The sequence below is a fragment of the Mustela nivalis genome (genome assembly GCF_964662115.1).
Source record: "Mustela nivalis genome assembly, chromosome: 11".
In the NCBI taxonomy this organism is placed as follows: Eukaryota; Metazoa; Chordata; class Mammalia; order Carnivora; family Mustelidae; genus Mustela; species Mustela nivalis.
In genome coordinates this window covers 24864700-24890453 of record NC_139030.1, presented here as the reverse complement: position 1 = coordinate 24890453, position 25754 = coordinate 24864700, and positions in this window count along the sequence as shown.

Sequence of the window (25754 nt, the reverse complement as noted above, 5' to 3'; positions counted from 1 at the left end):
GTTAATCTACAAATACATTTTATACATTATTACATCCAGTGATACATTTCAAGTTTTAAAAATATTAATATTTCATAAATGAGAAATAAATTAATGTCCTTATCTGATTATAGTGCAGAGCTACATAAATAACTAATATAAGGTTTAAATAAAAAATAACATTTTTCTCCTAAGTCTATTTTATTATGTTTTTTTAAAGCTTTTATTTATTTATTTGACACAGGGAGAGAGATCACAAGTAGGCAGAGAGGCAGGCAGAGCAGGCGTCCCACGGATCAGAGACCCTGATGTGGGGCTCGATCTTAGGACCCTGAGATCATGACCTGAGCTGAAGGCAGACACCCAACCCACTGAGCCACCCAGGCACCTCCTAAATCTACTTTAGAGCTATGCTTTTCTTTTGTTGATTCCTATAGAACAATAATGTACAAATTCCAAAGAGATTATAAAATGTGTTTCGTATCAGCTAAAAGATGAGAATTCTAATGATGGGTGTTTGTTCATTTATTTATTTGCAGAATTTTAGGAAGAAACTATTTTTTTAAATAATTTTAAAAGTTCTACTATGGTAAATATGACATAAAGGATATACATATGACATTTAAACAATTTTGTGTGTTGAGAATGCTTAATAACTACAAAATTCAAAATCCCCCTTTTGCATTTAAACACAATTATCAGAATAATCTGTTTATTTATACTGTACAAACTTGAGAAAATTAGTGTCATTTTGAGATAATGGGACCTTGCAGAAAGATGATCACCAGAGAAAGAATGGCTTAGTGGGTTTCAAGGACAGCAAGTCAGGAAAGCAGGATAGCAAAACAATTAGAAATAAAAATAATAATACTAGTAGCTAAATGCATTGCCATTACTATGCCTAGCATATAGTAGAACACTTAGTAAAAATCTGTGGAATGATCCATCCCCTGAATATACTTCATCTGATTTCCCAACAACCCTATTATCTCATTTTGCAGATAGGAAAGCTGGAGCCTAAGACATTACTTAGCTTTCTAATCTGTGATAGAACCAGGTGTCAACTCTGGATCTATCTGATATAAAATTTCATGTTCTTAATTACTATGGGGAAGTAGAAGTTTGTGCATTTCAATTACTCTTGAATATCCCTTAAGTCTTTCATAAAAACATGACCAACTGGGATCAAAACCATTTTTCAAAACCAGTTTTTCCTATGTATGGGATTAGGCCATTGTTTCTTTCTGGTGGGTTTCCTATTGATCATTATCTCAGATTGACTAGATGACAGATAGATAAATAAAGACCTATTTAAATAGTAGAACCTGTATACCAAGATGTTCACTTTCTGGAAGACAAATGCAAACTGAGGCAAACTACAGGAATCACAAAAGTACGTCTTCCATTTCTTGCTTACTCTGGGACTAAATGTACATTACGTGCTTTATTGGAAGAACTCACCAGCACTAAGTAAAGAGTTTCTTTCTCTTCCCTATCCTTCCCAAGTTAATTTGTTCCATTGGCATACATTTTATGCACATATGAAGCACTTCTCCTGAATGCTTTATTGGAAGTATAATAACAAAGCACCAGACGTGAGAGCATGGGAGAATTTCCTGCTGAGGCAAAAATTGAATTTGCCCAGTATTTGTTTGTGAGAAGTTCAGCAATACACTGATCATCCTCTACATTCTACGTAGTGTCCTAGGTACTGTTGATGCAGTCAGATAGTCCCTACTTTGAGGGAAACTTAGTTCAAGGGCTAGCCAGTTAAAAAAAATAACAAGATCATGCAGGGTTCTAAGCATAAAAAGTGATCTCCTAATCCAGATGGGGGGAAATTTATAATCTCCTTGCATTGAGTCTCCACATAAAATGCTACATTTCAGAAGATAAAGGGTGAGACGGATGTGCTTTTTGCTAGGACAAAGATGGTCCTGAAATTCAGGTACTTTGAGGTTCTGTTGACTGCCCCTTAAAATGGTATGTAGGTTGAAGCTGTGGATAGTGTGGATATATGGAAGATAGTGGCAGATTCTGATTCAAAATATTACTAAGCTAAAACTCAAAATATATAATAATATACCTAAAAGTACTACATTTGTCTTCAGGGGTTTCTGGATTGGTGAGCACATAGAAGGTCTGAGAGAGCGATGTACATAGAGCATGAAGACTTACACGCCTCCCTTCCCCCACACTTGTCCTATACACCTCTTCCATTTGCCTGTTCTTAAGTTGTTCCACTTATAATAAGCCAGTAAAGGTACGTTTTTTGTTTTTGTTTTTGAATCTCCCTCCCTCTGTTACAATTATGTGAAAGTATTGCTTATTGAATTTATTTGATCAGAAAATATTGGTATCAGTACAGACTCTATGTGCATGCAGAAGCAGAAATAATCCTGTTTGTTGACTTTTCTCTCTGCATTTATTTGACCACCTGTATCATTGCCTGACTCATAGCAAGATATGTGATGCTTGGGAAGGATTTGGAGTTTTACCTATTTCAGAGGAGATCATCTCTCTCACTACCACAAAGAATGTCATTATCTTCATAAAATTCCCGTTAGAGGGTTCAGGTTCATTGGGATGATAAAATGGCAACAAGGATTAGCATTTCAAGGAGAAGCATTACATTTTCATGACAGCCATGCTCCCATGTGTTTCAAAAGAATGGAAGGTGGTCCCCAAACAAGGGACTGTTAGACAGGAGCCAGGCTTTCAATTTGACTGATTGGATATGGTAATTTTCTGCCTGTTTTTGGATGAGGTATTTTAAAGTAAAGTTCTATGACTGTTACAGCAAACTTTTACAAATGGCATTGGTCTTCTACTCCACAGGTGTACTTTTTTGTTCTGTTCTGTGGATGGTAAACTCTCTTAGAACATTAGTGGTTGTACTGAGACAATTAGCTGCTGAATAACTTAGTCTCAATGACTATAGCTGTAGCCCTGACAAGTAGGGTAAAAAAGGAAAAACATCGCGGTAGAAAGCCTTCTGTTTATTAAGGTATCAGTGGGAAGAAAGTCTTGGCAAAGAAAAACAAAATTTCCAAAAAAATGTGCTACAAGAACAAAAGACTAGCTTATGCTAAACCACAAAATTGCCTCTGTGGGTCCTTACCAGGAAAAGTGGAAATATAGATTGCTTTTTGCCAGAAAGTACACAATGTATCAAATTACTTAACTGTCTTTGTTCTACCTACATAGTACCGAACGAGGCAATTGTTTATTTTTTATGTTAATGGTGAAATTCCATCCATGTTTTGACCTTCTTTCTTGTTTCTTCTCTTTCTCTACTCCCTCCAACCAAATTTTCGCTGGAGCTGAAATGGTAGTACTTTTCTGCCAAAAATTTAGCCAGTGGGCACCACTATGGACTTAAGAAGTCTTCTAATCCCAAGACTAATTAAGAATGCAGTCAGAGATCAGTTTCATTCCTCCCAGAAGTGCTAGCTTCCATCTCCACTGAAGACAAAATGTGCAGATAGAGTAGTGTCTTCTCTCACTGTCTTTACAGATTCCTGAGGCAACCTTTCCTTATCTAGAGCAGTGCTAGCAAATAGAAATACAATACCAGTCAGAAATTTAACATTTTCTAATTCTCACAGGACAAAGCAAAAAGGCATTGGTGACATTAAAATTAATAATGGATTTTACTTAACCCACTAAAACTGAAATATCATTTCCACAGGTAATCATTATATAAAATTACTAATGAGATGCTTCGCAGTCTTTTTTTATTCTTTTTTTTTTTTTTTAAACGAACTCTTGCCACACATTTCAGGTGCTCAACAGCCACATATGACTAAAGGCTACCATACTATGTGGTAACATAGGTTCAGACGACTGTAGTATCCTTAGGTGTTCACATGAATTTAACAAATGCATAAAATCCCATGTCTTGAGATTATCTTCCACAAGAGGCTAGGATTTAAGAAAACAGCATACATACCAGATAGATTATATTTGCACACCCATATTTATAGAGATACATACCAAAAGGTGGTGGTATAACTTCCTTCCATAAGCGAAACAGAACAAAACAAGACAGTAAATCAAAAAACTAAATCTGAAATGTCATTTACTTAAAAAATATTTCTTATATAGCAACAAATGGAACAGTGTGTGATATTATGATGATTCGACTTTCTCAGAATATATTAACTACTAATGAATTGTAAACAACACATTTTTAGGTTAATGATTACAAGGCCATGTGTCCTACTACTAAAAAAAAAAAAAAAAAAAAAAAAAAATTCTTCCTTGATCTTAAATCTTTATCCTCAACCTCTCTGGACTCTAACTCTTCTGCCACTACTACCTGTGTTATTTCTATTTTTCTCAAGCAGCAGTGTGGACCTGGAAGATAAGGAAGACAAATTTGTAATTAAATCTTCTGTGAAATGGATAGCTACATCTGTGACACAGAAAGAGAGAGAGAAGTGTTTGTGCAGAGTTGTTCATGGTAGTCAAAATAGATATTTTGTTTGCATTGGAATTCTCTGGTAATTACTTTTTAAATGCTTGTAATTGTTTTAAAGCTGCTCTGCCACTCCTTCATGGAGAGAGTCTTTAATAAGTGCACAGGATGCAAGAAGCATCAGAGAACTACCCAGAACTGGCTTAAGACATGCTTTTATAACATAATTTCGAAGGCCGTTTCTATAAGACTCTGAAACAACTAATCTGTCACTCCCACTGACCAGTCAAGTCAGTGGGGGGAAAAGTCAGTTAAATTGATTGTTTGACTGAATGGAGTGAACATTCATGGGCGTAATTATGGCTTCAGCTGGAATGTGACTGACAGTATTCACAGAACAGATGTGATAAGTAAAGTGGAAAAAAGAATCAATTAGATGGATGGTTCAGATGCGTAAATGCTTTTATCTCAACTGTTTGGATAACTGGGTTAGTGTTCTCTCTTAGTTTTGTGTATGAAGACCCAGCCTCCTGCACCTCCTGTTAGGGGTGTGGGAGAAGGTAGCCAGGGAGCTGTGACCTTCAGTAGAATGGGAACCAAAAGTCAATAAAAGAGCAGAAATGAAAATGCACCAGCACAGAGAATAAACAGCAAGCAGAGTAGACCAGAATAGCTTAAATTGAAGAAAAGGTCGATAGGATTCAGATGATTGGTAGAAAAATAACACACCTGTTCTTGCAAATTTTCTCTGCCTGCTTTCTCTTGCTCACGTTATTTCTTTTTTTTATCTAGACTGTCCATAGGGGTGTACGAGGCAAACAATTCAGATAAAACCTTCAATCCAACAATTTATATTAGCATGACTAATGTTTACCAAGGTTTGAGTTTTATTTCGATAAGCTCTGTTAAGAACAATATTAGAGAGCTATCCCATAAATGTTAATATGTAGATACTCTTCTACCTACCTATCATTCTCATCAATGTCAAGTCAGTGGTAGGGGGTGGGAAATGGAGTTAACATGGGTGTAATTATGGTAATTATTTATTGTATCATCAAATGGCCACTTTGGAGATGCTTTATTTAAGAGAAAAGAAGATAAGCCTTCTTTGAATTAACCAACTCTCAGTTTGGGTTACTTTTTCAAAATGTGACTTTTGGGAACCATGCACCTAACACTACCCCTCAAACCCTAATTACCCTCATACAGTTTCTACCCTACAATTAATGTATAGTTTAAATATAATCAAACTTAGTCTGTTATTAATTTCACCATCTTAACATATAAATTTAAGTTGCAATTCCATTCTACCACTGACTAGTTGTGTGACCCTGGGTATATTTTTTCAGTTTTGTGTACCTCACCTGCTTTGTTTGTAAAATGGAGGAAATATCCACAATCTGAAGTCGGTATGAGGACCAAATGATATTCAATAGAGGACAGATACAATTGCATGGCTATTTAGTACTTTTCTGTGCTCATGTGAAATTCATTACACTCTCTCTAGTGCTATGATTATGTATGATGTGTCCCATCTTTCCTACATATGAGCTTCTATAGGACAGAGACCACCTTTCAATGGTCTGGTTTGTGCTGTGTGAGTCGTCCCTAGTACAATTCTATTGCATCAATGTCCCCCTTGCCTAGAGTTGCTTTCCTTTGCTTGTTAAAAACTCATTTTCCTTTCAAAAATCACCTTTAGCTTCTTTTCTACCACTCTTTTGATTCCCTCAGCACCAGAAGCATGCCCCGCACCATGCCCCTACTGCACCTTGGCTATGCCCCCCTTAGGTCCATTAGTCCACATGTTTTCTCCCAGAGAGCATGCACTGAGTCTTTTAAAGTTGTTTAAAAATGTTTGAGTGTCATTAATAGTTAACAGTTACATAATGCTCCTAAGTACCAGGTATTGCTCTAAGTTCTTAAAATATATTCAATTATTTACTCCTAATATAACTCTGTGGTGGAAGTATTATTGTTATCCCCATTTTAGAGGTGACAAAACTGAAGCTCAGAAAGATTAGGTAACCTGTCCACAACCACACTGCAAGTGGTGGACCTCCTCTCTGTAGTGTGGATCAGGAGCCCTTGTTTCTCACCTCCGCAAGCTAATGTGTTTCTATTTTTTAAATTTGTTTTTATAATAGACTATGGTTGAAACAACTAATTAAAACAAGGCGTCATGTGTACACTGGTACAACCAGCTAAAGAAAGCTCTCCCATGATATAAGGAGAAAAAGTCCAATGAAATATGCTCAATGTGTGGTTAAAGTAGGCTTTAAAATATTCTCAATATATGGTTGAAGCAGGAGTTAAAGACTCAACATTTTTCATAGTGCCTTGACAAACTCCTGCTGGCCTTTCTAGGAAGCCATCATTATTTCTCTGCTGCTTACCAAAATTAGATCAGACAAATAGAGTGGCTCAAGAATGTCAAGTTAAGGGAATCCAGAAACCAACAGTAATACATGTAGAGGAAGTCTGACTCATTTCATAATATTGGGTTCAGAATCTCCAGTGATTTCTGATGTGTGTATGTGTGCACACGTGCATATGTTTTACTATGCAGAAGTTTCTCTGTTCTGCCTGGAGATCTAAAAGAAGAATCATTCTGTCGGGGACTATTAATCAATTAATGTGTATTGCTGCCCTAAAACATTTTACAGTAGAACTAGGGAGAGAAGACTAAATCATATGAATCAATTGGAAAACAAACTAAACCTACAGCTAACTTAAAGCGTAGTCTGATTACAAACACAAAGGATGAGAAAAGAGAAGAGTCTTCACGGAAGAGAGAGTCTCAAACTGTTTCTTAAGGGTATGTCATGTTGGGTCAGGGAGAGAGGAGGGGAAGGAGGAAAGAAGTGGCAAGTTTGCTTGACAGGTTTCAGAAAGGAAGCGAAAACACTTCAGGAAGGCAGAATTCTGTATTTGAGGGCTCTAGGTATTTGAGTCTGTGTTTGACAGTTAGTCAGTAGCCAGACTGCTTTCAGGACATATTTCACAGATGTTTTTCAGAGAGAGTTGCAAAAAGGTTGTCTATCACCATTGACACTAATTATAATAACAATTCTTCCTAAGGCCAGTATTTCGAACCTAGTCACTACATACGTATTTTACTTCCATCATTTTGAAAACACTACCACGTTTTCTTTCTCTTTAGGATTTTTTTTTTTTAAAGTAGATATTAAATGAGCACAGATGGTGCAGGCAGTTTCCTTGGTGCTTGTTAACTATATAGCGATTCCTCAGCCTTCTCACAATCCAAGCAGAGAAGGAAGAGGAGGAAACAGTTGATCAATAGTGACATAGCTTTATAGAGAGCTAAATAAGGAAAAAATGGATTCAAATTGTACTAAGACATTTTTGTACTAGACACACAGAGGAATTTCTTCATGGCCATGAAAATTAGACATGAAAATGGGTTATCAGTACAGTTAGTGGAATCTCTATTCTGGAAGAATCATCACACATTGAAGAGACCACATGCTCCACAGAATTGGTTCACTGACTTGCTTGGCTCAGATGGCAGATTTCTTAGAATCCAAGCTTCTGTGGAATGACTGGATTCTGCCCTTCGGCCAAGAGAATGTGTACACTTGTATTTATTATAGGTTCTCACATATTCAGCTTTTTGAGTGGCAAAATCCATGGCTGGTTGTTTCTTTTTAAACAAAGCTAATTCTCCTATAAATATATTTGCAGATATAAATAGAATGATGCTTTTTAATGTACAAATAAAATAGTCATAACATAATAAGTATAAAGTCACTTAAATCATGTATTGTAAAGCATAATTACTGAGACTTTAACCTTCGATTTATGTTTGAGTCGATTGGTTAAGTAACACCTCCGAAGCTCTCAGGCGGAGAAAGGGCTGGTGATAAACAAAATATGACACAGATTCTGCTTTAAAGAACATTTTAGATATATCCACATGATGCTGAGAGATGTACAGATCAAAATGTTTAAATGTAAATAATTATTCATTGGTTCAACCTAATACAACCTAATAAAGGGGAAGTAAGGTAAACACACCCAGAACAGTTAAATCATGATAGAAGAGAGCACGTGAGTAAGCGTCGTGTTGCATATTAAAGACAAGAGTTCTCAGAAGTTCAAAGAAGAAAAAGATCAGTGCTCAAGGGTCATTTAGACACCAGAGTGAGTAATGGCATGGTACTTGATTCAGTGACTCCTTCAACAAAACATTTTTGTGGCAGACACTTGTGCTAAATGCCTGGGGGGATATGCAAAGCAGATCTGATCTCTGCCATTGAAGAATTTACAGTTCTGTTGATTGAATACATGGAAAAAGGTAAAGCAGCGTATAAATACTGTTGAGCTGCGTGATTCACAGAGTGACACTAGAGTTTACTGAGAAGAGAAATCATTGTGCACTAATGTGATCAGGGAAGGCTTCCCAGAAGACCGACCCATCTGGGTCCTGAAGAATGGTCATACTGTTAATTGATAAAGTAGAGCAGCCATGCACTTGATAACTGCATGGTCACAAATGTGAAAGCAAACCTTTCTTGAAATCAGCTGCACGTTTTCAAACTTTATTTCTGAAAAAGGTTGGTGTAGTTGTGCCATTTTTCCCTATGCAAATTCCCATTCAGTATTCATTTATCCAGCTGGGCCGCAATAAAATTCAGTCTAAGTTCGGTCACACTTTCTAGTGAACTTAATTTTTTACAGTACTGTGTGACCATAAAGGTTCAGGTTCCAGAGAATTAGTCTTTGATGGTATTTTAAGAATGAGTTGTATAGGATTCTGAATAAAGGTTTGTAGTCAGTTATGAAGGAGAAGAAGTCCATTAGGGACTATCAAAAACCTGTTATGAAGCTGCAAGGAAAAATTTGAAACTGATTAGATCAGGGGTCATGCATCTACTGGTGTGTATTCAGGGCTCAAGGTTGATGCTAAGAACCTAGGTAAATTGTTAGCAACCGTTATTTCAAAAGGATTCCATAATTACTTATCTCTCACTGAGGTTAGTCAGGACACCACTGTGATTCAAATATTCTATTACATGATGGAACAAAATCCCATTTTTTTCTAAAGCTATCAAATCAAGAAGAAATTCAAAGATCAGAAATTTGGCAAGTGAGAGGTGAGACCACATTTACTAGTGAGGCAAGTCAGAAATTCCGTACAATGCAGGTCATTGTCCAAGTGAGTGCCAGTAATGGTTCCCCAGGGGAGTTCCAGTTACTTTGGTTTCAAGCACAATTCTTTAATTCAGTTAAATTTCAGAAAGTGAATTTATATATCTTGATTGCTTTCTGTCTTATTTTTCAGTTTACTTCCTTTTCTATACCTCTTCCATTCTTTCCAGCCATGCAAATTTCTTTTAAAACACATGTTATTCTTGGACACCTGGGTGGCTCAGTTGGTTAAGCAACTGCCTTTGGCTTACATCATGATCCTGGAGTCCTAGGATCGAGTCCCACATTGGGCTCCCTGCTTGGTGGGGAGTCTGCTTCTCCCTCTGACCTTCTCCCCTCTCATGTTCTCTCTCACTGTCTCTCTCTCAAATAAATAAATAAAATCTTTAAAGAATAAAAATCAACACATGTTATTCTCAAGCTACTCTTAAGAACCATTTAGAGATAAGGGCCCAAATAATGAATTTATATTTGCATCTAAATCATGGAGATCATCTTTTTTTGAAATCATAGTATGAAACAGTCACCCCAAAGTGTGCACATATTGTCTATTAGGTATTCTTGCATATTTATCTATCTATTTATTTATTATTTTATTTATTTATAATTTCATTTATTTATTTGACAGAGAGAGAGAGAGAGAGCACAAGTTGGGGGGTGGGGCAGGGAAGAAGGGGTGGAGAGAGAGGAAGAAGCAGATTCCCACCCACTGAGCACAGAGCCAGATGAAATGTCGGTTTCATCCCAGAACCCTGGGATCAGGAGCTGCGCCAAGGCAGATGCTTAACCAACTGAGCCCCCCAGGTGTCTTGGTATTCTTGCATATTTTAAATTAGTGCATAGTTCTATCAAAGTTTCTAAGATAAGATAAAATTAGTTTCCCGTTTACTGCAAAACAATTTAAAAATATGGAATTTTGTTAAAAGAAGAGGAACATTAAGATTCTCCCAATTTTTAAGGGTAGAAGATTAAAAAAGAAAAGAAATACTCTAAAAATGGTGTAGGTACATTGATTCATCCAAAGCTTCTGCAATGAAAAGGCCTCAGGAGTAGATGTAAAAGCACAGACTCACAGCCAGGTTGCCTAAGGTTGTGCCCAACACCTCCATTTATTAGCTTTAAGCCACTTTTAACTTTTACTAGACTTTGACTTTTTAATCCATATAATGGGCTTAATAACTTTATTATTTTATAAGCAATTAAATTCTGATTTTGAGATAGTTGGCTATCAGTGAATAAAAAAGATTTGTGTTTCAGTAGGGTTTGCATCTAACATTTCTTGGGACCGAGCCTATGAAAGGGCAGGTAATTTATAATACTGTGCAACTGCATAGTGCTATATGTTTCTTTCCTAAGGAACTTGTTCATTTTTTCACGTGAAAAAGTTAAAAAGGAATAATAAAATACACAATATTTGCTTACTTACATTTTATAAGTTATCATTGTAATGTAAATACAATGTAGTTGTATATTATTTCTTATACCTTTCATAGGTGATGTTAAATGAGGTAATACCCAGGCTATCTCCTAACACAGTTCTATTTTTTTCCAAAGTACCTACACAGTATAATATAGTTGCCAGCCTCACTTTCTAGATGAAAATAAGAGCCCAGAGCTCAGACAGAGGGCACTTCATAAAGCCCTTTGTGGTATGTGGAGAAAAAATAATCTTGTCCCAGTTTGAGACCTTGTAGACACTCTAAACTTATAGACAGGTAACATAACTTAATTTTTTAATAAAAAAATTAACAGTGTGAGTTTTCTTCTATTAAAAAAAAAAAAGTCCAGTATGATATTTTCCACAGGAAAACCCAAATTGAATTAGAAACCAGTACCTTGTACGTATGGCTAGCTTATCATTTTTCCATTTACAGGTGAAGACTGTGGCCCACACAGTTAGAGGGACCCCAGGAAAGATGGAAGTTAGTGTCATGAGGTATATGTCCTTTCATTAATTTGATGTATTCAAACTATTCCAGATAATGTTTGATTAATGAAAAAAATTAAAATTCTTCAAAATATGCTGTATATCTACAGGCGTGGAATCCCTGTACCTTTGGGGATATAAGCAACGAATACATATCCCAGGATGCAGTAATTCAACAAAATTCTCAGTACTTCCATCTGCAAATAAAAACAATATTTTTTTCTAAGAACGTATCCTTAATTGTTACCAATAACAACCATAAACACTTATTGGATACTGATAACATTAGGAAAGTTATTTTTGATGAATAATCATGTTTTTAATGTGTTTATCACCCCAGAACATTGACCAACCCTCCATGTAGACCTGCGATCAGAGGATGTACTACACTAGTGCCTTCTTTTCTCTGAATGTAGTCTGAATTCCTGATTCTTGAATGCATTCATTCCTTGATTCAATTTACATTCTTTGATGATTCACCCTATACTAGGCACAGTGTCCATTTTAAAAACGTTTGGTCATTCCGGTCAGAACCTTTAAAGCCCGATTTCAGCGAAGTGATTTCACAGAATAAATTTGTTCAGTGCTATCTACTAGAGAGTGTTGGCCAGTAATATCAGCTTATCAAGTTTGTGCCTAAACTTTCATATCTGTGCACCAACATCTGATGACAGGTAATGACGTGATGACCTTTTTGTGCTAACATTTCCTGAGGCTTCTTGCTGAAATAAACTGTAGCCTCAAATACACCTTTCCTTTAGGCAAAAAGAAACACAGGAACAGATTTAAGTCTTTTGAGGCATAAAAGAGAAAATAACTTGAAAATAGAGGTCAAAGAATGGATGAAATATCATGAGAAATACCTGACAGAGTAACAAAAGATGAAGTTGACCTGACCCGAACTCTGGTCAGGTAGATTTTTGAGGCTTGGGGTATCTCCAACACAGTGATAAAAAATGTTGAGGGGCCATTTTCCAAACAATGTCTCTTACGAGATTTTGTTGCAAAACTGATTTAGAACCATATGCTGTTACTATATTGAGCAGTTGCACACATTCTTTGCACATACCAAAAAAGGGAAGGTGTGTAGTGTTGATGATGTGTCCTGTGCGTTCTACAAAGATTTCTGACCAAGCAGCAGTGCTCAAACTTTAGCGTGCCTCAGAATCAAAGGACTTGAAAAAAGTCAGGTTTCTGAGTTCCAAGCTTCTCTGATTCGGTAGGTGTGGAGCAAACAGAGAACTTGATTATCTAACAAATTCACAGGTGATGTTAATGCTGTGGGTTCTAGGACAACACTTTGAGAACTTCCAGAATACAGTGACAAATAGATTTCATCGGAAATCGATTTCAGCTATAAGGTAGAAATCAATTTAAAAAGGTAAGGAAGATTATTTGTTCTGAAACTGGAAAACCGTGAACTAATTTCTGGTTTCATGTTTCAAAGACCTTAGCCTCAAAGAACTGAAATTACCTCACGGCAAATTAAAATTGTGGTATCTAACATCAAGGGTTGTTGTTGCTAGGATTAATAAATTAATTATATGCAAAGCACCTGAGCACCACGTGCTTGATACACAGTAGTTACAATTAACATTGGGGGTTGCAATGATTTAATCTATATAACAGCTCTGAATTAGTTCTGAAGATGGGCGAATACAGGAAATTTACCAAGGGTAACTGTGCTCTTTGCTACAATAGCTGGGCAGAGCAGTGGCCGTACACTGGTCGTCACCTGCCCTTCCCATCGCAGGCTGTTGCCTTTTCTATTTTTGCAACTTTCCAATACTCCTGGTCTGGAGGACCCAACTTGGTCACAGGAAATCTTGTCTTTTCTTGCTTTTGCTAAAAGTTGAGGTCTGAAGTCCATCGCATTATTAACAAACCTCTGCTTTCACCCCAGAATCCCGAAAAGACCTTTATTCCCATATGGCTCTGAATATATTCTACTCTGACCCATCTCCTACTTTCTCCTCTCCTCCCAAACCCTTACCACCCTCTCTTATCGGATTCAGGGTCTGTGATCAACAGACCTCTCCATCCTTAAACTCTTCTCCATATACCTCTTTTCTAGTTGATAGGGCCATGTCCTGAGTTTCTAGGTCCTCTGCTTTTTGTTTCCTCTCTTACTTATGCACCTCACTTCAGCACCTTAGGGCTAATGGGTTTTACGCTCCCAGTCTTTACACCTAAATAAATTCTCCTCCCATTTTCAGAAATTGTAGCTCCTTTGCAACATATCATCAGATTCTGCCTGTGTTATCTCTCTTTGTGTTTGTTATGTCTGTCTCCTCTCCCTCCTTCCTTCGGAGAGATGTCCTCTTCCCCACACAAGCACGCCATCAGTTTTAGAAGCTTCGACACTGAAGCAAGTGATCTAACAAATAGAAGTTCTCTTGACCTCCTTAGAAATAAAGATCATGCTCTCCACCACACCCCAGTCACCTGCTCACAGGATTGCAACCTGGATCTTGTCTTAATCGACAATGGCATCACACGCAGAGAGGTTTTTACCCAAATATGAACCATCCTCTGATCATCCCTTCTCTTCTGTTCTCTTCATTCACTCTTCCTTCTATCTAGCACCGAAGTTCTCTAAAAATAGATTTTATAAAAAGTGCTACAGCTTTCTGAAGATAGAGCCTGTTTTGTTAATGTTCTCTGGATCATCTGTGACAGATTTTTCGAGAAAAAAAAAAAAAAAAAAGCTTAATTAACATGCAATGCCCTGGGGCGCCTGGGTGGCTCAGTGGTTTAAAGCCTCTGCCTTAGGCTCAGGTCCTGATCCCAGGGTTCTGGGATCGAGCCCCGCATTGGGCTCTCTGCTCAGCAGGGAGCCTGCTTCCTCCCCTCTCTCTCTCTGCCTACTTGTGATTTCTCTGTCAAATAAATAAAATCTTAAAAAAAAATGCAATGACCTGACTTTACACAGCCCTTCTCAGTATTTGATAGGAGACCACAGCTAGAAAACTTGTTTATCTTTCCAACTACAGAAATCAGGAAATTAGATAGTTTTGTTTCTGGCTCTACATCCCTGTAAAAGGAAGCCAGACAATTTTAGAATTTCTAGGAGAAAATAAACAAGATAAATATTATCAACCAATTTTCTCTCTCCAAACGCCCATCCCACCTCACCACTCCATACAGTGATAGGCCCTTGCTAGTTGGACCAGGAAGATCTATCACATAGTGACCTAAAAAGAAGTGGAAGTAAGTATTTTAGTTTCTTGAATCCCCACAGCTTGCTTGTACAGACGAAGCCCACAAACCTGAGTGACGAATACGATGGGCATGTTTTAACTCAGCAGATAGCTCTTTGAAGCATCTAATTCTTCAATCTCAGTGACTGAATTGATCCAATTCCAGACATGGAATGAGTTTCAGGGCTCATGGAAGAAGAGGATTCTCTTCCTGCTGCTCGCACCATGTACAGGACTCATGGCCCAATGCCAGAGCATGCGGTCGCAAAGATTTCCCAGAGAGAATTACAATGAGCTTTTCTTTGTTTCAGCCATGTAGTTCAAACCACACCATATGGTGATCGGCCAAAGAAAAGATCAGCATCTCTCCTGGGGTTGATGTGGATGGGGACTTTGGGTCAGTTCCAGAAGGGTAATAAGTGGCTATATCATGGTCTCCCTTATTACCACCTAACCCCTTTCTACTTTTCGGCAAGAAAACAAACACGACTATAGGAAACTATCTTGAAATGACAATTTAGGGCTGCTAACATTTGGAGCTGTCTAGTTTCCTCAGTGAAGATTATTGGAAAAGAAAAAAAAAGACTACTTTTTAGAAATATAATAGAGAGGAGATAGATCTGGAAAGAGAGTTAAAATAGACCTAGAAATACCTAGGAAGACAGATGCTTGATAGCCAGACTTTATCTGTCAGATAATAGATTGTCTAGGTATATGCTAGAGATATAATCTGGAACTCTCTGCTGCTCAATAGCTATCAAAGGCTTCATTGGATTGAGAGAAACAATATATTTATGAAGAATTACTTGAATGTTCACAGTCCATCCATTCCCTTAGATCGTTTAAAATAATCCAACCTTGAACTTAGCAGAAACCCACAGAGAACTCAATACTGGATGACTTAGCATTGCTTCTGTGTTCACCCTCCCACCTGTACTTCCGCCAACACACTACTTGCGTGATCAGCCATTACTGAATTACTGAATCAGGCTTTGGTACATTGCCCTTGGCCTATGTTTAAAAAAATAAAAATCTTGCTAAGATATGATCCAGTGAAACATAGATAATATCTACTGTGAGGACATGGTTTATAGTATTAATATAAATATCCTTGGGAAACAAAGATATTTTATCTCAGTATCAACAAAATTTTGCTTGTGTTGATTAACTTTGTTTTTATGTTTTGGTTGCTATGGAGTATGCAGTGGGTTTTGTTTCTCTTTTTGCCCTGCCAACTAAAAAGTTTAGAAATAACTTTGAAGCCTACCTGTAACAAGCTTAGCAGAATTGACTTCTTTATTTTAAATGAGTTGTGTTGCGAACAATCTGCTTCTGTTATGAATGAGAGTAAGAATATATTAATATTTAAAAATATGATGGGGGCACCAGGGTGGTTCAGTGGGTTAAGAGACTCTGCCTTCGGCTCAGATCATGATCTCAGGGTCCTGGGATCAAGCCCCGCATCGGGCTCTCTGCTCAGCGGGGAGCCTGACCCCACCCCACCGGCCTGACATTCTGCCTACTTGTGATCTCTCTCTCTCTCTCCCTCTCTGTCAAATAAATAAATAAAATCCTCGAAAAATAAATAAAATAAAATATGATGACCTGCGGTGCTTGGGTGGCGCAGTCAGTTGAGCCAATGACTTTTGACTCGTGGTTGCCACTCAGGTGGTGATTTCAGGGCTGTGAGATTGTACCCCACATTGGATTTTGAGCTTAGTGAGGAGTCTGCTTGAGTCTCCCTCTCCATCTGGGCCTCCCTGCTGCGTGTGCTTTCTCTCAAATAAATAAATATTTTAAAAAGTAAAATAAGATGATATGCTTATATTAATAAGGGAAGTGATCCAAGGGGCTATGCAATTAGATTGGACAATCCACCATTCCCTTACTGTAAATTTTTCCCACTGTACTTCTATCATAACATAATAGTTAAAAAACATGACTGGAGGAGTGCCTAGGTGGCTCAGTTGGTTAAGGGTCTGCCTTCAGCTCAGGTTATGATCCTAGAGTCCTGGGATTAAGCCTTATGACAAGCTCCCTGCTCAGCAGAAGGTCTGCTTCTCCCTGTGACCCTTACCCATCTCTCTTACTCTCTGTCTCTATCTCAAATAAATAAATAAAATCTTAAAAAAAAAAAAAGTGCCTGGAATTGGACAGGATTTTGGTTCCCAGATTTTTGATGTTTTAGCTTGTACTATCTTGGATATATGCCTTAATATCTCAAAGTCTAAACTTACTTTTCTATAAAATGATTATAGATTATACATTATAATTATACCTACTTTTTGATAAAATGGATTTGATGCAGTGAGATTTTTAATAGACGTATTCAATGTCCTCTTTATTTACACATATATTTAACATGGTGACTCTCCCTCTCTCACACACAGTATATATATTAACTATAAGACTGTTTGGGTAATATAATAATATAATTAAAATGATGGCTTCTCTACATTATTCTTTTTTCCCATGGTTGCTCTTTCATGAGTGAACTCTGGGTGGTATTATATGAGTTCAATCTATTCCCAGCTGTTCTACGTGGAGCCCTCAAAAGAAATGGAGACTATTATTGAAGAGTAATTTTACATACAATATGACAAGAGAAAGTTTTGTAAGGAAAACATGGATTATGAGTGAGGCAATTTTGGAAAACACTGTACAAAGTAAAAACAAGTCTATCTATTTTAGAAACTTTCATAGTTCTTAATAATTTAGTATATACATGAAGTCTTCAAATTAGGGATGTAGAATGTGGCCTTTAACTGACTCATTTTATCACAATTTTTGTATCTCTTCAGAATCATTTGGGGACTGGATTTTGGTGAATCAGTTTTGCAAAATGTACTATGATAAAATTCCTCTTCTAGTGACCTACTAAGGTACCTGAAATTCTCACTTGGTGATAAATCATTGCTTGATGAAGAACAGACAAATCACACCTATATATATCAAAATTTTCAGGCCTTAAAGTGTAATCACCAGAGTAATTTACAATCTCCTGTATAGGAGAAAAAAAAAAGTGTCAGACAGATGGAAACACAGTGTGCTATCCAGTGGTATGGGTCAAGGGAGCAAATCCAGTCGGAGGGAGAAGAATCACAGAAAGTGAGGCACAGCGTGAGGGCACATCGGGCAGGAGGTGGTGGAGAGGGGAGGAGTATGGACAAGCAGTAGATAGAAGTATCTTGGACAAAGTTTATGACTCTGCATAATGATAGGTTAAGGGCAGATGTGGAAGCTACCATACTATATATCAGATGGTAATGGAAGGGTTACCACCTGTCCTTGATCTTCTTTTACGAACTCCTTTTCCACAAATGGGGGAAAGGAGATAGTTTAAGTCATATGTTAGATAACAAGTAGGATGAGTAAAAGATACTAGCATGGGGACTGATGTTTCTCATGCCATGCCACATGTTGACATCACCCTGGGTGCTCTGTAAAAGAACCAATTCCTGTGTCAATTTCAAAGCAATTAAATTGGAATCTGAGGGTTGAAGCCAGGACACAGGTAATTTTTTAAGCTTCCTAGGAGAATCTATGCATTCAGGGTTAGAGACACCACCTTTCAAAAAAAGACCATCAAGGAAATAGTGGGGAGCAGAGAAGGAAGGATAGTCTTTCCAAGCTTGCACTTGGAGTGAGGTGGTTTCCTTCTTCCAAAACTCTGTCCGTGATTCATACATCCCTACTCAGAGAGAATTATGAAATCCTTTGAGTTTATTCCATGAGCCTTTATCTAATTATACCTTTCTTTTATTCTTTTACCACAGACAATTTCTTTGTTGATAATGAACCATCTCTACATTCTCCACTTAGAAATCCTATTTACTCTGGGACTAATTAATGGGGTGCAGATGGAGTTTCTCCCCAGACTTTGGTCACCATATTTGCAGGAGTCATGTTCTTTAAAGAACCAAGCTGATTACCAAATAGCTTCAGTTTTATTTGAGATCTTGGTGCATTTTCTCTTCTCTTCCTTCTTTAGATAATGTTCATATTTTAGCTGAGAGCACCTAGAAGAAATGACAGATCTGGGGATAGTATATAAGTGATGGTGACTTAAAGTAGTAAGTACGTCAAGGAGGAAAAGTAACATCTGTCAAGAATAAGATCCTTTTTGAAAGTGTACCTAAGGCTCTCACATGGCTGATTTGGTGATAGTGAAGTATTTTAATGAGATTTACATGACTGAGTTTCTTCACCACTTGGAATATCGATTCTTCTGTGTAACTTCACCTTCCTCCAATGAACTTTCTCTGGTGAAATGATTGCTTTGCTTCTTAAACAATCCAAGGAGAAAAGGAAAAAAAAAAATCCAATAGCTGAAGGCAATGGACTAGCCTATACCATGATAACAGTCCTATTATCTGTCATCTAGATGAATTTTGATGTGCTGGGGAAGAAGGAGGAAAAAGCTCTTGAAAGCTATTTTTTAAAACCAATTGTAGTTGAGTCTTTTTTTTTTTTTTTCTGGTAAGTGAAACACAGAAAAGGCATAACTATACATAGTCCTATTACCCAAAATTTTGAATAAGGGAAATATTTTTCCCCATTTCAATAGTCATGAGAATTTTGAACAGGCAGAATATAATTATCGCAAGATATATCAACTAGCATCACTGAAATTTTACACCAGCCTTTTTATTCTTCTCCTGACTGAATCCTACCATGGCGAGTGTTTATTCTTGGGAAATGGAGGGGGAATTGAAGCCATGTCAGTATAAATACTGTATTAGTTAAGATTAAAAAACATTTTTACTTGGTATTAGCATAAATGACAATCAAGTGCAGAATAGTTCCTTTGGCAATTCCTAAATGGCCGTAACACAGAAATTCCAGTGATTTGTTTTTCTCCATTAGAATTATATCCACATCTTGCTCATTTATACTGACCTCCCACATCTCTTGGAGGCAAAGTGTCATGTTCTTTGGTATTAGCAAGATGTGTTCAACCAAGGTATTTCATTAGTACTTGTTCAGATAATTAAAACGGTATCTCTATCTAAGCTCTTCATTTTTACTTTCTATCTTAACACAGACATCATTTTATCTGACTAACAAGATAACCCATCGTTTAACTAGCTGTGATTATAAATAATGAACTTTTTTTTTTTTAATTTCTGGGAACAAAAAGACACAGAAAGAGAGAAGCATGTCAATCCAACTGTATTCTCATCTTTCATTATAAAATTGTACAAATTTATTCAGAAATACTTATTAAGAGCCTGTAATACACTTAGTACTATTCTAAGTCCTGACTCCAGAGCAGTGAATTAAATGGAGCAAAACTCTCTTCCATCTTGAAACTTACATTCTGGCATTATCTTTTTAAATGGGAGACAAACTTAAGGAGTTCAAAGTAGCAGGTTTCAAGAGAATCATTAATTTTGAAAGTTGAAAATTAAAATGTGGAAAGTATGATCCCCCATCAGAAATGATAATAGTATTTTTAGTAAAGTCAACCCTTATGTAAAACTTACTATAGAGCAGGAATTACTCATTAAATGGAACTTTTTATTTAATACTCACAAACTCTTATGAATTTGATACTTTTAAATGTGATGACTAGTGCCTTGCCCATATCTGTACAACTAAGAAGTGATACAGTTAGGATGCAAAGTCTTGGAAACGGTACTCCAGGTATATGCACTTTGTGCCTCCCTTGTACACAAAGATCCAAACCAATGTATGAAACAAGTATTTTTAAATTATCTCAATATTTCAGTTATAGTGCCAGATCATAATTATTTTCAATATTAATAGAAAAATCACTTCTTAAAAATCTTGGAACACAAGGAAGGATACTTAAAAAGCCCCATATCTTCTAGTTTTGAATATCAAAGCATTGTCCAAATCACTGTCCTTATTGTATGGAATCCAGTAATAAGACTGAGAGCATAAATTTTGTACACAACTTAGTATCATATGAAATAGACTCGCTGTGTTTTTTTCTATTATTATTCTACTTATAATCTACTTGGAGAATGAAGTAAGAGGAAATTTTTAGAACGCTTATGATTCACGTAGTAAGTGGCCTGTGCTGGGCGGCCCTGCTGTTTAGCCAATTCTAATAATTACTTCAAATTAAGCCCCTTCCATTCTTTCTGTAGGAATTCCAAACATTTCCCATGCTTCTTTAGCCCCCAATCTAATTTCTATTATTGTTGTTTATTTGGCATTAATGACATTAATTGAAGTCATTTAACAGAAGTTTATCAACCTCACTTCATTTATTTTGAAAATGTTTCTGTATTTTTCAACATGTTATCTTGCATCCTCCTTGACATCACATTCTAACTTTTTTCAACTGTTTTCCCCCCAGTTCCCTTTCTTCCCATCTTTCTTTTTCCTTTTTTCCTCTCTTCCTCCCTCCCTCCCTTCCTCTCTCTTTCTTTCTTTCTGTCTTTCTTTCTTTCTTTCTTTCCTACCTTCTCCTCCCCTTCCCCCCCCGTCCCCCTCCCCTTCTTGTGATGTTTTAACAGGCATCAGTGGAGTTACTGAAGAAAGGACAAGATAAGTAAGTTACTCTTACTGATAGTTCTGCCTTCTAGAACACTTTCTTCGACATTTTTCTTAAAAACGTTCATACTAACCATATGCCTCTGAATCCCTCCTGTGGACCCCTCACATGCTGAGGAATAGAGTTTGAACACCACTGCATCAGACCACACTCAAATGTAATCTAATAGGCTTGATCTAACTCTTCATAGAAGAATCACAGCATGCGATGGATTTAAAGAACGCAATGGCAAACTCAGGGTTGAGCAGGAAGCCAATCCAGTTACCCAGGAGAGACCACCCTAAAACAACCTCATCAACAGAAATAACTTATTTGGGTTATTCAAGCTTTTTATTTCTCTAATACATGCCTTTGCTTCTTAGAGCTAAAATTCCACATGTTTCTCCATTAGAATTATCATTTCAAAACCCAACTGAAGGGGCCCCTGGGTGGCTCAGTGAGTTAAAGCCTCTGCCTTCAGCTCGGGTCATGATCCCAGGGTCCTGGGATCGAGTCCTGGATCAGCATCAGGCTCTCTGTTCAGCAGGGTGCCTGTTTCCTCTCTCTCTCTCTGCCTGCCTCTCTGGGTACTTGTGATCTCTGTCTGTCAAATAAATAAAATCTTTTTAAAAAATTAAAAAACAAACTAAAAAAAAAACAATTGAAGTTCACTGAAAAATAGCGGGTCTCAGAATGGTATATATAATAAACACGGCAGGGAGAGGAACTCTGATTTATTTCTGCTTGCTTCGTGCCCTTTATTCTGAATTTTCTGAAAACTTGATTGCTGTATTTCCTTGCATTTTTGTAGACCATTTCAGTTAACCAAGTGGATTTTCATCTACTCGTTAAACCAATCCTGTGAGGTAGGTAAAACAGAAGAGGCAACTAGGGTGAAGTCAGTATTTGTTGCAGGTAGAACTTGAACCCAGAACTCTGTCTTTATTCAACTCAGTGGTTCTGCCTCCCTACGAGAGAATTGTTTTATTCATGTTTGACCATCTCCGTGATATTTGTCTTGCTTGTCTCACTTTTCTGTGACTTGGACAATCTGGAAGCAAGTATTCTTATTAGAGTAGAATATAATAATGCATCACTGATGGTTTCCAAATGACACTGAATGATGAGAAAGATAAAATATGTCATTCCTAAATGATGAGACTAGATAAAATATGTATTCTCAAGGAAGGAAAAGTTATATAAGACATATTTGAGAAAGTAGCTAAGTGTTTAGCATTTCAGAAGGAAAGCTTCTGTTCCTTCAGATATACTTCCATGAAGTTTTTATTGCCTAATAGCATGCAAATTAATTATATCCTTTTTCATGTTAATGACAATAATTATAGTTGTCATTTATTAGTTGCCTACTATTTATGGAGATAGATGTTAACCACCAAGACTTACAACAGCTCCAGAATTAAATATTAATATCCCTGATTTATAGGTGGAGCTTGTATTATTCTTGATGTTTTCTACAAAGCTACTTTTTTAAAATCTTCTTTAATTTATCTTCCATAAGCTCTTTACTCATTGGCCTAAAATACAATCTGATTTCTCTATGCTGAAATATTCCTTTCCCTGATTCTACTTCACCTCCAAACTACCTACCCCCTTCATTGCTAGTAGCATCTTTTTTTTTTTTAAGATTTTATTTATTTATTTGACAGAGAGAGAGAGCACACACAAACATGTGGAGTGTCTGGCAGGGGGAGAGGGAGAAGCAGGTTCCCCGCTGAGCAGAGAGCACCATGTACAGCTTGATCCCAGGACCCCAGAGTCATGACCTGAACCCAAAGCAGTTGCTTAACTGACTGAGCCACCCAGGTGCCCTATTTATAGCTAGTATCTTAAAACAAGAGTATCTGTTTCACCACAGTTTCACAATACACTCAGCTGCCTGGTTTCCCACGGTTCTCCTAAACTGATAAGGCTCCTTAGAAATAACAAATGAGGGGCACCTGGGCGGCTCAGTGGGTTAAAGCCTCTGCCTTTGGCTCAGATCATGATCCCAGGCTCCTGGGATTGAGCCCCTCATTGGGCCTCTGCTCCGCAAGAAGCCTGCTTCCTCCTCTCTCTCTCTCTGCTTACTTGTGATCCCTGTCTGTCACATAAATAAAATCTTTAAAAAAATAAATAAATACAAATTAAAAAAAAAAGAAGAAATAACAAATGATCTCCTAGTTGACGTATTTATGATTTTAATTCATGAAACTTTTGAAAACTTTCTATCGTGATTCCCAAGCCTGTATCCTTAAGTCTCAATTCTTAATTAGTTTCTAAGTATCTGAATGCAGCTATGCTGCCAGCAAAACAGTCTCAGCCAGAAGTGACGTCACTACCTCCTTTTCCAAAGCTCCTTTTCTCCCTTTACTCAGTTTTGAGTAATAATTCACTTCTTAAGCTCTATCACTTCTGTGTTAGCCATACCACTTCTTTTCACAGTCTCTCTTCTATTCCCAAAGCTGCTGAACCAGCGTCCCGAACTTTGGTCCAGGACTATAATAATAGCTTCCTAATTGGTGTATTGACTTCCAGTCTCTTGGTTTTCAATATGATATGATTCATATCACCATCACACTTCCCTACTTAAACAAAGAGTGAAGTTGACAATTTCCTTTATCAAATGCCTACGCTGTCTGCTATTACATAGAGAGTGAAATATAGAATATTCAGCTTAGCATTGAAGGGTATTTTTTTTATCAGGTCTCCAAAACCTCCCTAACCCACCTAACTTCAGTCATCCATATGTTTAAATTATCTCTTAAATTGCACACCTACTTTTCTGCCTTCCAGATTTTATTTATATTATTTGCTTTTAGGGTTTTATTCCCTTGGCCCTTCTCAAATTGTCTGTCACACCTTTCTCATCTCCCAAGGCCTAGTTAAGTCTCTTCTGACATTCATACACTTTTGACCCCATCATAGTGCATACTGTACTGAATAAAATAGAATAAATTTTTTAGAAATCATGAATACATTTGAACAGTGGAAAAATTGTTTTTGGCAAGGTGACAAAGATCCATCCTAAGAATTGTTTGCCAATGGAACAGTTGTGATTTTAAAAGCAATTTAAGAATGACTATATTTAATCTCTACCTGGAACCTTCTATGACTCTGATTAATAATTCACCATAAGTTATTTTTTCAAATATATTAATTTTGAGATGTCGATATGGAAGTATTGGAGAATAAAATTTAAAGATATTTCATAATATTTATACGTATATATTTCTATCTATAATGAAATATTTCTTTATTTGTATATCCTTAATATATTTGAGATTAATGATAAAATTTCCTGATGATACAACCCAATTTATGAGTCAAAAAATAGTGTTTTCTACATTTTAGAACTGAGCTTGAGGTTTGAAAATGGTAGTAAGGGTGCCTGAGTGGCTCAGTTGGTTAAATGTTTGACACCTAACTTCGCCTCTCTGCCCCCTCTTCTCTCTCTTAAAAAAATAGAAAAAAGAAGGAAAGAGAACAGTAGTAAATATATGCTAAGTAATACATGCTCTGACAGAGCCAACTTTGTTTTGCAATGAAAACTCAGTCTATTTTAAGTTTCACTGCAGCTAACTCTACTGTATTTATATTCCAAATATATTATAAAAATGCATATAACACTTTCATTATTAAAATAGTAAATAGATATTACAAATAATAATTAAGTAAAAGCAATCAACACAACTGAAAATTTCCTCACTGGGCCCCCCTTTCCCCTCATCATTAGGTGGCTAATATTAAAAATACCAAATAAATGATTCTTTTTTTTTTTAAGATTTTATTTATTTATTTGACAGAGAGAGATCACAAGTAGGCAGAGAGGCAGGCAGAGAGAGAGAGAGGAGGAAGTAGGCTCCCTGCTGAGCAGAGAGCCTGATGCGGGACTTGATCCCAGGACCCTGAGATCATGACCTGAGCCAAAGGTAGCAGCTTAACCCACTGAGCCACCCAGGCGCCCCCCAAATAAATGATTCTTTCCACGAAATTTTATCTCCATGGATAGAGATTCTTTGCTTACCACTTTACTCACTTTCTATCATGCATTCACTTAATTTGTACAGTTTTAACTTTTAACTCAGCAGTCATAGTTCATAACTCTGGATTTTAGTTTTAGATACCACCAAGTTACTTGAACAAAGCATTTCATTAGACTGTAGTGCCGTCCTCCTCTGTGATAAGTTGGATGTGAAGATGATGCTAGGAAGAATAGACTGGTCTTAGTAAAAGTCTCAAACTTTTAGTCCAAGTATGTGGTGTGTGTAAGGAAGAGAGAGAGAGAGAGGTGTAGAGAGAACACAAGAGAGTGAGTGAGAGAGAGAGATTAGGGCGGAGAGAGAGAAAAAAGGGGCAAAATCAGTGAGAAACTTGAAATAAAAATAAAGAATTTCTATTATGAGAAGATTAATAAGCTAAACTAGAAATGCATATCTGGCAAAAAAAAACAAAAAAACAAAAAAAAAACATCTAGTAGATGGCCTTATACTCTCTCCCAGTGTTTTATATAATTACACAATGGCATTCTCAAGCAATTACTGTAATACTTGT